Source organism: Lycorma delicatula, chromosome 1, assembly GCF_047948215.1.
Source record: "Lycorma delicatula isolate Av1 chromosome 1, ASM4794821v1, whole genome shotgun sequence".
Lineage (NCBI taxonomy): Eukaryota > Metazoa > Arthropoda > Insecta > Hemiptera > Fulgoridae > Lycorma > Lycorma delicatula.
In genome coordinates, this window is record NC_134455.1 from 318,236,956 (window position 1) to 318,246,971 (window position 10,016).

At 34.0% G+C, this 10,016-nt stretch overlaps 1 protein-coding gene across 1 annotated transcript in view; it reads right to left on the reverse strand.

The window, feature by feature from the left end:
- LOC142334180 (dipeptidyl peptidase 4-like) overlaps window positions 1-1,057 on the reverse strand; it is a 399,200-nt gene extending 398,143 nt beyond the window's left edge. Inside the window, exon 1 of the mRNA XM_075381991.1 lies at window positions 920-1,057. The gene's annotated coding sequence lies outside the window, so the exon portion shown is untranslated. The remainder of the gene's footprint in view (window positions 1-919) is intronic.
- Between the last annotated feature and the right edge of the window lie 8,959 nt (window positions 1,058-10,016).

Here is a 10,016-nt window from a genome sequence, read left to right on the forward strand (position 1 = left end):
AATAAAAATAGTAAATCAATATTAAAAAAATGCAACATGATTATAATTAATTCCCACACATTAATTTTAACGCTAAACCAAACTTAGAATACACGTCAGTAGCTATTTAACTTATAAGACTGTTCTTTAAATATATGTAGCATATAGTTAATGGAAAAGATTTAAACTAGTTTAATTTTTTATAAAGATGATGATAAACATTTTTACCATATATTATTAATGATAGTTCATTGATGTTTTAAAGAAAAATAAATCATAATTCATTACGCCACACAATTCGGTATCGTTTTACATCGAATATAAATTAATTAAAAAAATAATAATTTAAATTTAGTTTTTTCCTGCATTATTTAATATTTTACAAGCTTATTGTTTAGTGAATAATATTAGCTTCATATATGTAATTTGAATTTAAACAATAAAAATTTTCCAAACCAAAAATAAATTGACAATTGTTTTTACTTTTATTTCTGTTGTTATTAATATTTTACGTGCTTAAGGTTTTTATTACCGCTGAAATTTGCCTAATTATGTTACGTTATTATTTATCATGTTATTGTTTGTCATAAAATAATAATGTATAATGTGGCTGCACACAGAAGTATTAATTTTAATCTAAATTTATATTGAAGTAAAATAACTTAGTATGGAAATAATATTTAAAATACTATTTTAATTATGATTTTACAACTAGATTATTTATTGATTTAGAGATGTTAAAAAAGTACAATAATTAAGATCTCTTTGATTAAAAACAAATAATCGTATTTAATATAAATAAAATTTTTCTATTTGATTCCACAAAAAGTACCCTTTTTATATGCAGTACCTTATAACGGAAATTGCCTGTTGTAATTTATTTTCTAAAGTTACACTAAAATAACTTGTTGCTTTTATATAAAAAAAAATCACTTGTTACCGATTATTTTTCTTTTATAACAAAAAATAATGCTATCCGAGGCCGTTCATTAAAAACGCTAGAGTACACACCCCTTGATAAACACGAAATATCGTCTCGTTAAGCAGCAACACGGAAAAACAACAGTGTTACCTCCACGACCGAGCATTACAAACACAGCCCTGTTTGTGTACGCGACCGGCAAGCCTTCCCGATAGACGATTGTATACGAATCTTGTCGAAAATTCACGATTATATATTGAGAAAGGTTGAGGGCGGGGTTCCTTTAATTCCAACATGTAAAATTAAGAATAATATTTTAAGCTTTAATTTTATTATATTAATTTTCATAATAAATTTCGACTTTCACTCGAAAAGATAATTAACAGATATTAATAAACATATACTATAAATTAAACCGCTTCATTCAGTATTTTAATTTATAACGTAGATGCGCCATAATGTCGACTCAGACATACATCTGTTAGAGCTCATGACGGCAAGGTTCACTTGTTGACATACGCTCACATGTATACACGGACAATTCTAAAGGGAAAAGAAAAACTACATCAGAAGTAGGAAGATATAGACTGAAACATTAAATAAACGTTGCCAGATAAAGTTTCTTTAAAGTTCCCTATTTTCTTCCTACTGACTGTAGTATTAATAAAATATAAACGAACGCTTTTCAACCAAGAAAAATTCCTTTTAATTGAAAAACGAATATTAGAATAATTTATTGCATTTCAGTAACTGATTGATTTAATATTGATCAAGTAAGATGTCGGTTCGTTCCGCCAATTTTGTAACGCTTATTTAGTTTTACTACAATCAATAAAACATTCTATTGTACTATACGAAAGCCATTTGCAATAAAATTTGAAAATAATTTAATGCAAATGTTATGTACCGCATTAAATTATTTCCTGTTTCTATTTTATAAAATACAAATATCTAATTGTGTTTCCTATTTCTGATTTGAATGTATATTTAAAAACATAAAGAAAATATTACTAAAAATAAAATACTTTTAACTTTTTATTTAACCATAATATAGTAAAACTAATTTTTATTAGTTTTACTGTTTACTATATAAAGCTATAGATTCTATAGTATAGTTTGTTAAAGTCATACGTTTCAGATAAATAAACTGTTTAAATATAATTTTTTAACAAAACACCTATGGTTCGGTTGGCGATGAGTTCTTATTTCTGCTTGCAAGAGGAAATACATTTATTTAGGGCTCTGGCAATCCTATCTACTCGAGTACTTGATTTCCAATCATTTATTTTTAGCAAACTATGTTCTACGCTTAGTCCTATCTAAATTGTTTCCCTGACCAACCACTGTTTCCTGTCCTAATGAGCCGGAGGACATTTAGGAACAATAGAAAGTTTTTAGTAGCCATAAAGACGGTAGTTTCCAACTGTGGAGAGAAAGGACCTGGAGGAGACAACCTTGAAAAAATTTAAAAAGACAGTGATATGGTTGCAGAGCAAACTACTCACCAAAGCATACTCCTGACACAGACTGGAAATTATAATTATAAATTATTAAAATTAAAATAATTAAATGATAAATATAAACACTTTAATGGTAAAAAGTGACTTAATTAGTAAGTAGAGAGCGTCCCGCGTGGGGGGATCAGTGTCCTCCACTAGGGAAATAGACGCGGAGTTCCCCAAGGGACAGTGCTTTCGCCGTTTTTGCACACGCCTTACACCAACGATATGCTGTTGACGGAGTCAATATAGCTCTATATGCCGACGGCACGGAATATTATTATGAATCCAGAAGTGTAGATTACGCGATCGAGAGACTCCAACGGCAACTGGATTTAGTGAAGCCGTGACTAGATATGTGGAGGATTAGGGTTAACGGTGACAAATCCGTGGTCGTGTTGTTCACCTACAAGATACGCGCTCCGCCAGACAACTGAAAATATCAGGGAAGAAAATCCCATGTGGGAAGAAAGTTAAGTATGTTGGAGTAGGCCTGGATAAACGGCTTACCCTAAGGGGAAAATGTAAAATATGTCACCCGAAAGGGAAAGGCCGCCAGGGCCTTGCTATACCCAGTGCTGAACCGCACCAGCCCCTATCCACTGGCGACTAAATTATATCGGCTGTACGTCCTGCCAGTTCTATCAGATGCTTACTCGGCACATGGGAAGAATTGTTGTGCTCCACACTCCAAAAAAAAAGTGAAGGCTATCCAAAACGTGGCTTTACGGACGATATTTGGAGCACCGTAGTTCGTTAGAAACGACACTCTTCGCTACTATGAGGGAATAGAAACCTTATCAGAGGTGGGTGTGGCGCAGGCGCGCCGAATGTTCGGGAGAGCGGCCGTGTCCAAACATCGTCATCTCAGGAACATGTGCCGCGAGGATCCTACTCCAGAGAGTGTACAGAAAAGACCTCACGCTGTATTGGACAAACCACCTTGAAAAGATGGGATGAGTGGTCGAGTAATGACAAACCAGGCCTGGCAGCCTCTATACCGGGTGATCTGCAAAGGGAACCACGCGACGCACCTCGTCCTCTAAAAGGTTCGTTTTCATAAAACGAAAATATTGTTTTTCATTAACTACCACGTCACTCGACCGTAGTTTTGAAAGGAAAAATCGATCCGATATCCAAAATTGGCCAGGATAAGGGGCATTTAAAAGTTAGTTCAAAAACTTTTTTTTTCGGATAAGTTGCGGTACAGAATCACGGTCGGGATTTTGGAGGTTGAGCCGCCTTGTAAAATGAAAGATGAACTCAATTCAAGTTCTGTCCTGGAAAGGGCCATGATTAGTAGGTATCAATAAACAACCGTATCCTGACCCCGAAAACGACCATATTCTGTGAATATCAAACAATTATTGATTTTACCGCGTTTGATCAGAGCCGCGCGCGAGTATACAAATTTTTGACAAATATGCGTTTGGCTTTTATTTTTTTCAGAACCGCAATCGGATTTCGATTTTGGTTTGCTGTCTTACGAAAAAATCGTTTGCAATAAAGCAACCTTGGCCCCGAAAAGAGCCATGTAGTAAACCTCCCCATCATCATATCGGGCTACGCACATTTATAAGTATATCTCTGGTTTTTTATCGTTTGTATGTTGTATGCCGGGAATTTTTACATGTGGTGTCCCCCCTCTAAATTAGGCAAATATTTGTTTCTTTCTGTTTCTGTCTGTTTCAGGTTTTCACAGTTAGAGCAGGCAATTGACGGTGGCCACGCGGTCGCTTCAACCCCTTCCCGGACACACACGTGTTTGCATGATATCAAAATAAACATTTTTTTACAAAAAATTCTCTCTCGACCGAAGAACTTAAAAAATTATAAGGCGATTGCCGCACCCAACCCACATTGTAAGTTCCACACATTTTTTATACCTTATCAAGATGAATATTATGAGGTTAGCGGTTTGTAATCCAATTACAAATCGTTCCGTTCACGGAAAGGCAGGCCAAAGAAGAAAGAAGAACACAGAAGAAGACGATGAAGAAGAAGAACGAAGAACCACAACGCGACTCACCGCCACGGACTGGAGTCCGGTCGACCAACCCAGCAGAAAAGCAGCACGAAGGGGAGAATGAGGAACTTCTCCCTGCCAATTATCGCCTACCTTCCATACCTAACTTACAATTTTACTTCAGCCAACACATGTGACTCCCTCCAGAGAAGGAAGCGCATTACTTCCTCCAAAAACTAGGGCCCTGGTAGGCGTATTCTTGTTAGGCCGAAAGACGCTATCACGGAAAGAACTTCAGCAGACGGACTGAAGGGGAATTACGTCGGGAAACGAGACTCATATCAGCCTAGTCTCCCACGATCAGCCCCAGTAAATTATTTCGCATTTTTTTATGGTCTAAAGGACCTTGAAGAGGTTAACGCAAATACCAAATCAGTCCATATATTTTTTTTTTTTTTTTTTTTTTTGTCTTCAGTCACATTTGACTGGATTGATGCAGCTATCCAAGATTCCCTATCTAGTGCTAGTCGTTTCATTTCAATATACCCTCTACATCCTACATCCCCAACAATTTGTTTTACATACTCCAAACGTGGCCTGCCTACACAATTTTTCCCTTCTACCTGTCCTTCCAATATTAAAGCGACTATTCCAGGATGCCTTAGTATGTGGCCTATAAGTCTGTCTCTTCTTTTAACTATATTTTTCCAAATGCTACTTTCTTCATCTATTTGCCGCAATACCTCTTCATTTGTCACTTTATCCATCCATCTGATTTTTAACATTCTCCTATAGCACCACATTTCAAAAGCTTCTAATCTTTTCTTCTCAGATACTCCGATTGTCCAAGTTTCACTTCCATATAAAGCGACACTCCAAACATACACTTTCAAAAATCTTTTCCTCACATTTAAATTCATTTTTGATGTAAACAAATTATATTTCTTACTGAAGGCTCGTTTAGCTTGTGCTATTCGGCATTTTATATCGCTCCTGCTTCGTCCATCTTTAGTAATTTAACTTCCCAAATAACAAAATTCTTCTACCTCCATAATCTTTTCTACTACTATTTTCACATTCAGTGGTCCATCTTTGTTATTTCTACTACATTTCATTACTTTTGTTTTGTTCTTGTTTATTTTCATGCGATATTTCTTGCGTAGGACTTCATCTATGCCGTTCATTGTTTCTTCTAAATCCTTTTTACTCTCGGCTAGAATTACTATATCATCAGCAAATCGTAGCATCTTTATCTTTTCACCTTGTACTGTTACTCCGAATCTAAATTGTTCTTTAACATCATTAACTGCTAGTTCCATGTAAAGATTAAAAAGTAACGGCGATAGGGAACATCCTTGTCGGACTCCCTTTCTTATTAGGGCTTCTTTCTTATGTTCTTCAATTGTTATTGTTGCTGTTTGGTTCCTGTACATGTTAGCAATTGTTCTTCTATCTCTGTATTTGAACCCTAATTTTTTTTAAATGCTGAACATTTTATTCCAGTCTACGTTATCGAAAGCCTTTTCTAGGTCTATAAACGCCAAGTATGTAGGTTTGTTTTTCTTTAATCTTCCTTCTACTATTAATCTGAGGCCTAAAATTGCTTCCCTTGTCCCTATACTTTTCCTGAAACCAAATTGGTCTTCTCCTAACACTTCTTCCACTCTCCTCTCAATTCTTCTGTATAAAATTCTAGTTAAGATTTTTGATGCATGACTAGTTAAACTAATTGTTCTGTATTCTTCACATTTATCTGCCCCTGCTTTCTTTGGTATCATAACTATAACACTTTTTTTGAAGTCTGATGGAAATTCCCCATTTTCATAAATATTACACACCAGTTTGTATAATCTATCAATCGCTTCCTCACCTGCACTGCGCAGTAATTCTACAGGTATTCCGTCTATTCCAGGAGCCTTTCTGCCATTTAAATCTTTTAATGCTCTCTTAAATTCAGATCTCAGTACTGTTTCTCCCATTTCATCCTCCTCAACTTCCTCTTCTTCCTCTATAAAACCATTTTCTAATTCATTTCCTCCGTATAACTCTTCAATATATTCCACCCATCTATCGACTTTACCTTTCGTATTATATATAGGTGTACCATCTTTGTTTAACACATTATTAGATTTTAATTTATGTACCCCAAAATTTTCCTTAACTTTCCTGTATGCTCCGTCTATTTTACCAATGTTCATTTCTCTTTCCACTTCTGAACACTTTTCTTTAATCCACTCTTCTTTCGCCAGTTTGCACTTCCTGTTTATAGCATTTCTTAATTGCCGATAGTTCCTTTTACTTTCTTCATCACTAGCATTCTTATATTTTCTACGTTCATCCATCAGCTGCAATATATCGTCTGAAACCCAAGGTTTTCTACCAGTTCTCTTTATTCCGCTTAAGTTTGCTTCTGCTGATTTAAGAATTTCCTTTTTAACATTCTCCCATTCTTCTTCTACATTTTCTACCTTATCTTTTTTACTCAGACCTCTTGCGATGTCCTCCTCAAAAATCTTCTTTACCTCCTCTTCCTCAAGCTTCTCTAAATTCCACCGATTCATCTGACACCTTTTCTTCAGGTTTTTAAACCCCAATCTACATTTCATTATCACCAAATTATGGTCGCTATCAATGTCTGCTCCAGGGTTAGTTTTGCAGTCAACGAGTTGATTTCTAAATCTTTGCTTAACCATGATATAATCTATCTGATACCTTGCAGTATCGCCTGGCTTTTTCCAAGTGTATATTCTTCTATTATGTTTTTTAAATTGGGTGTTGGCAATTACTAAATTATACTTCGTGCAAAACTCTATAAGTCGGTCCCCTCTTTCATTCCTTTTACCCAGCCCGTATTCACCCACTATATTTCCTTCCTTGCCTTCTCCAATGCTTGCATTCCAATCTCCAACTATTATTAAATTTTCATCTCCTTTTACGTGTTTAATTGCTTCATCAATCTCTTCGTATACACACTCTACCTCATCATCATCATGGGCGCTTGTAGGCATATAGACGTTAACAATCGTTGTCGGTTTAGGTTTTGATTTTATCCGTATTACAATGATTCTATCGCTATGCGTTTTGAAATACTCCACTCTCCTCCCTATCTTCTTGTTCATCACGAAACCTACTCCTGCCTGCCCATTATTTGACGCTGAGTTAATTACTCTAAAATCACCTGACCAGAAGTCGCCTTCCTCTTCCCACCGAACCTCACTAATTCCTACTATATCCACATCTGTCCTACCCATTTCCTTTTTTAAATTTTCTAGCCTACCAACCTTTTTCTAGCCTACCCATTATTGCTATGTGAAAATGCAGAGAGCCACATTTTCTTGGAAAAAAAAGCAGCTGTAGTTTTCCATTGCTTTCAGCTGCGCAGTACTCAGAGGGTACTGCGCAGCAGTACTATAGAGTCCATATATAAAACATATATAGAGTCCATATATAAAACACGAAAATCTATAACCGCCACTAACTTAGTAATGACCTGGCCGATAAAAAGAAAGAACAGCAGCAAGGGACATTGTCTAGGGTTGGCGATTAGTAGGGATAGTAGTTAAAGGGTTTTATGTTTTTTTATGACCAATATTACTGTATTGATCAGTAAAAAAAAAAAAGAAAAGTAAATGTTATAGACACGAATTATTCTGCATCCTTCTTTAACGTCTAGATTAATATATTATATAACGTTAAATAATTTAACTTCTAATAATTTATTAAAATATATTTTACGTATTTATTAATTACTTTCATATATTTTCTTAATATTATTATTTTATGCAGCCATTATTTTTATACATTATTACGAACTTACCCAGATTTTTTCGGTGGTTTAGAACACCGACCCGTTCTTAACGTGATATTAGTATATCACGTTTTGTATATATATTGCGTAACGCAGTAAATCAAAATTAATTAATATTGTTAGATTGTATATATTTATAAATAAAACACGTCTGTTCACTTTTGGTTTCTGTTCTGTGCTTCTATAACCTGAAAAAATTTATGTACTTCATACTCAAATTGTCTTAATATACCTACTTTATTATTTGCTATTGTTTTTATTTAAATACGTTTAGATTTTCTTCTAATAGAAAATATCTCGCACTGAATGCTTTATTGTGTGGCCTACTAATCTAGTATATATAAAAAAATACATACAATGGTGATAAGGTGATTTATCTTCTCAATTTGTTTTAAAACTTCTTAATCTCTATCCACCGATGTTTATTCTAGTTTGCTCCATTTTAGATTTTTTAAGTCACTTCATTTGCTCTTTTTTAAAAGACTTATTAATTGTCTTTTGGTTTTCCTGCTGTCTATATTTCGCTGCTGTAAAAAAAAAATTATAAATTAAATTATTTTTTTAAATTCGTACGTTTAGAAATTTGTTTATTTCTTTTACTATTTATTTATTTTTCGTTGATAATAACTCTACTACTTGTGATAATCTGCTTTTTGTCTCATATTTATATCATGTAAATTTTAAAATGATACGATCTCAATAAAAAAAAATATTCGGTAAATTGAAAAGTGAAGCATAATAGCTTGCCTTTTAGATTTAAGTTTCTTTAATTTGACCACAAAAAATGATTGGCATGATCACTCTTATCTTGATTACAATCTTGCCTATGTTAGGACTATATTCCATACAATGTCCTCCTACTATTGCTCTACATCGAAATCTAGAAAGAAATTTACAAGTAGTATTCTAAAATTTCCTTCTTGAGGGTTACCTTCCTTTACCTACAGAAATAATTCAAATTCATACATACGAGGTGCGACAATAAAGTAAGGAGACTGATTTTTCTTTGCAAGATGTGGCAACCCTGCAGCTTGCGTATGCACACCATCTTTGACCTTGGTCTATAAGCTACTTCTAGTCCAAACGGCACATTGATGGAACTGCTCAGTCGTGAGTTGTGCTGTAATAAGTGAACACGTGTTTTTATCTCTCGTCACAGAAATGAAACCGCAAAATATTGCGTAACGGTATGCCATTTCTTTTTGCGTTAAATTGGGTGAAAACGCGACGACAACTTATGGTAAGCTTCAGAAGGCTTTTGGAGGGGAGGTTATGTCAAGAGCTCAAGTTTTTCAAGTTAAAAATAAATTATTATAAAGAAACAATTATCTTCAAACACTGCGGAAAGAAATATTTATTTTGTAAATAAAAAATAAAAATAAGAAGATAAAAAGAAAAATAAATTATTAATTGGCAAATAAGCGTTACTTATGAAACCTAAGAGAACGCTTACTTTTAACAGATTTTTAAATTAACAGCAAAAAATGAAAGTAAAAGATACAAAAACTGTAGTAGTATCAGACAATCCCATTAGAATGAGAGGAAATTTTACCTAAAACCGCCTAAAGCATTTAAGCATCTAATTCAGATTACTCAACGTAATATAGGTCTAATGTTCAAGGTTTATGTAATTTAGAATCTATGCAAAACTTATTTGATGTAAGATAAAGATGGCATGGACCTTAAACCAAGTAAAGAGATAATGCCACCCATGAATTAACTTCATAGGGTCATATATTAACCTCATTAACTTTATAGGGGGGGGGGGGAGATATAACCGTTTAATTTTCTTCTGATTAAAAATATTCAAAAATGTTTTATTTAATATTTCAAAATTCAAAA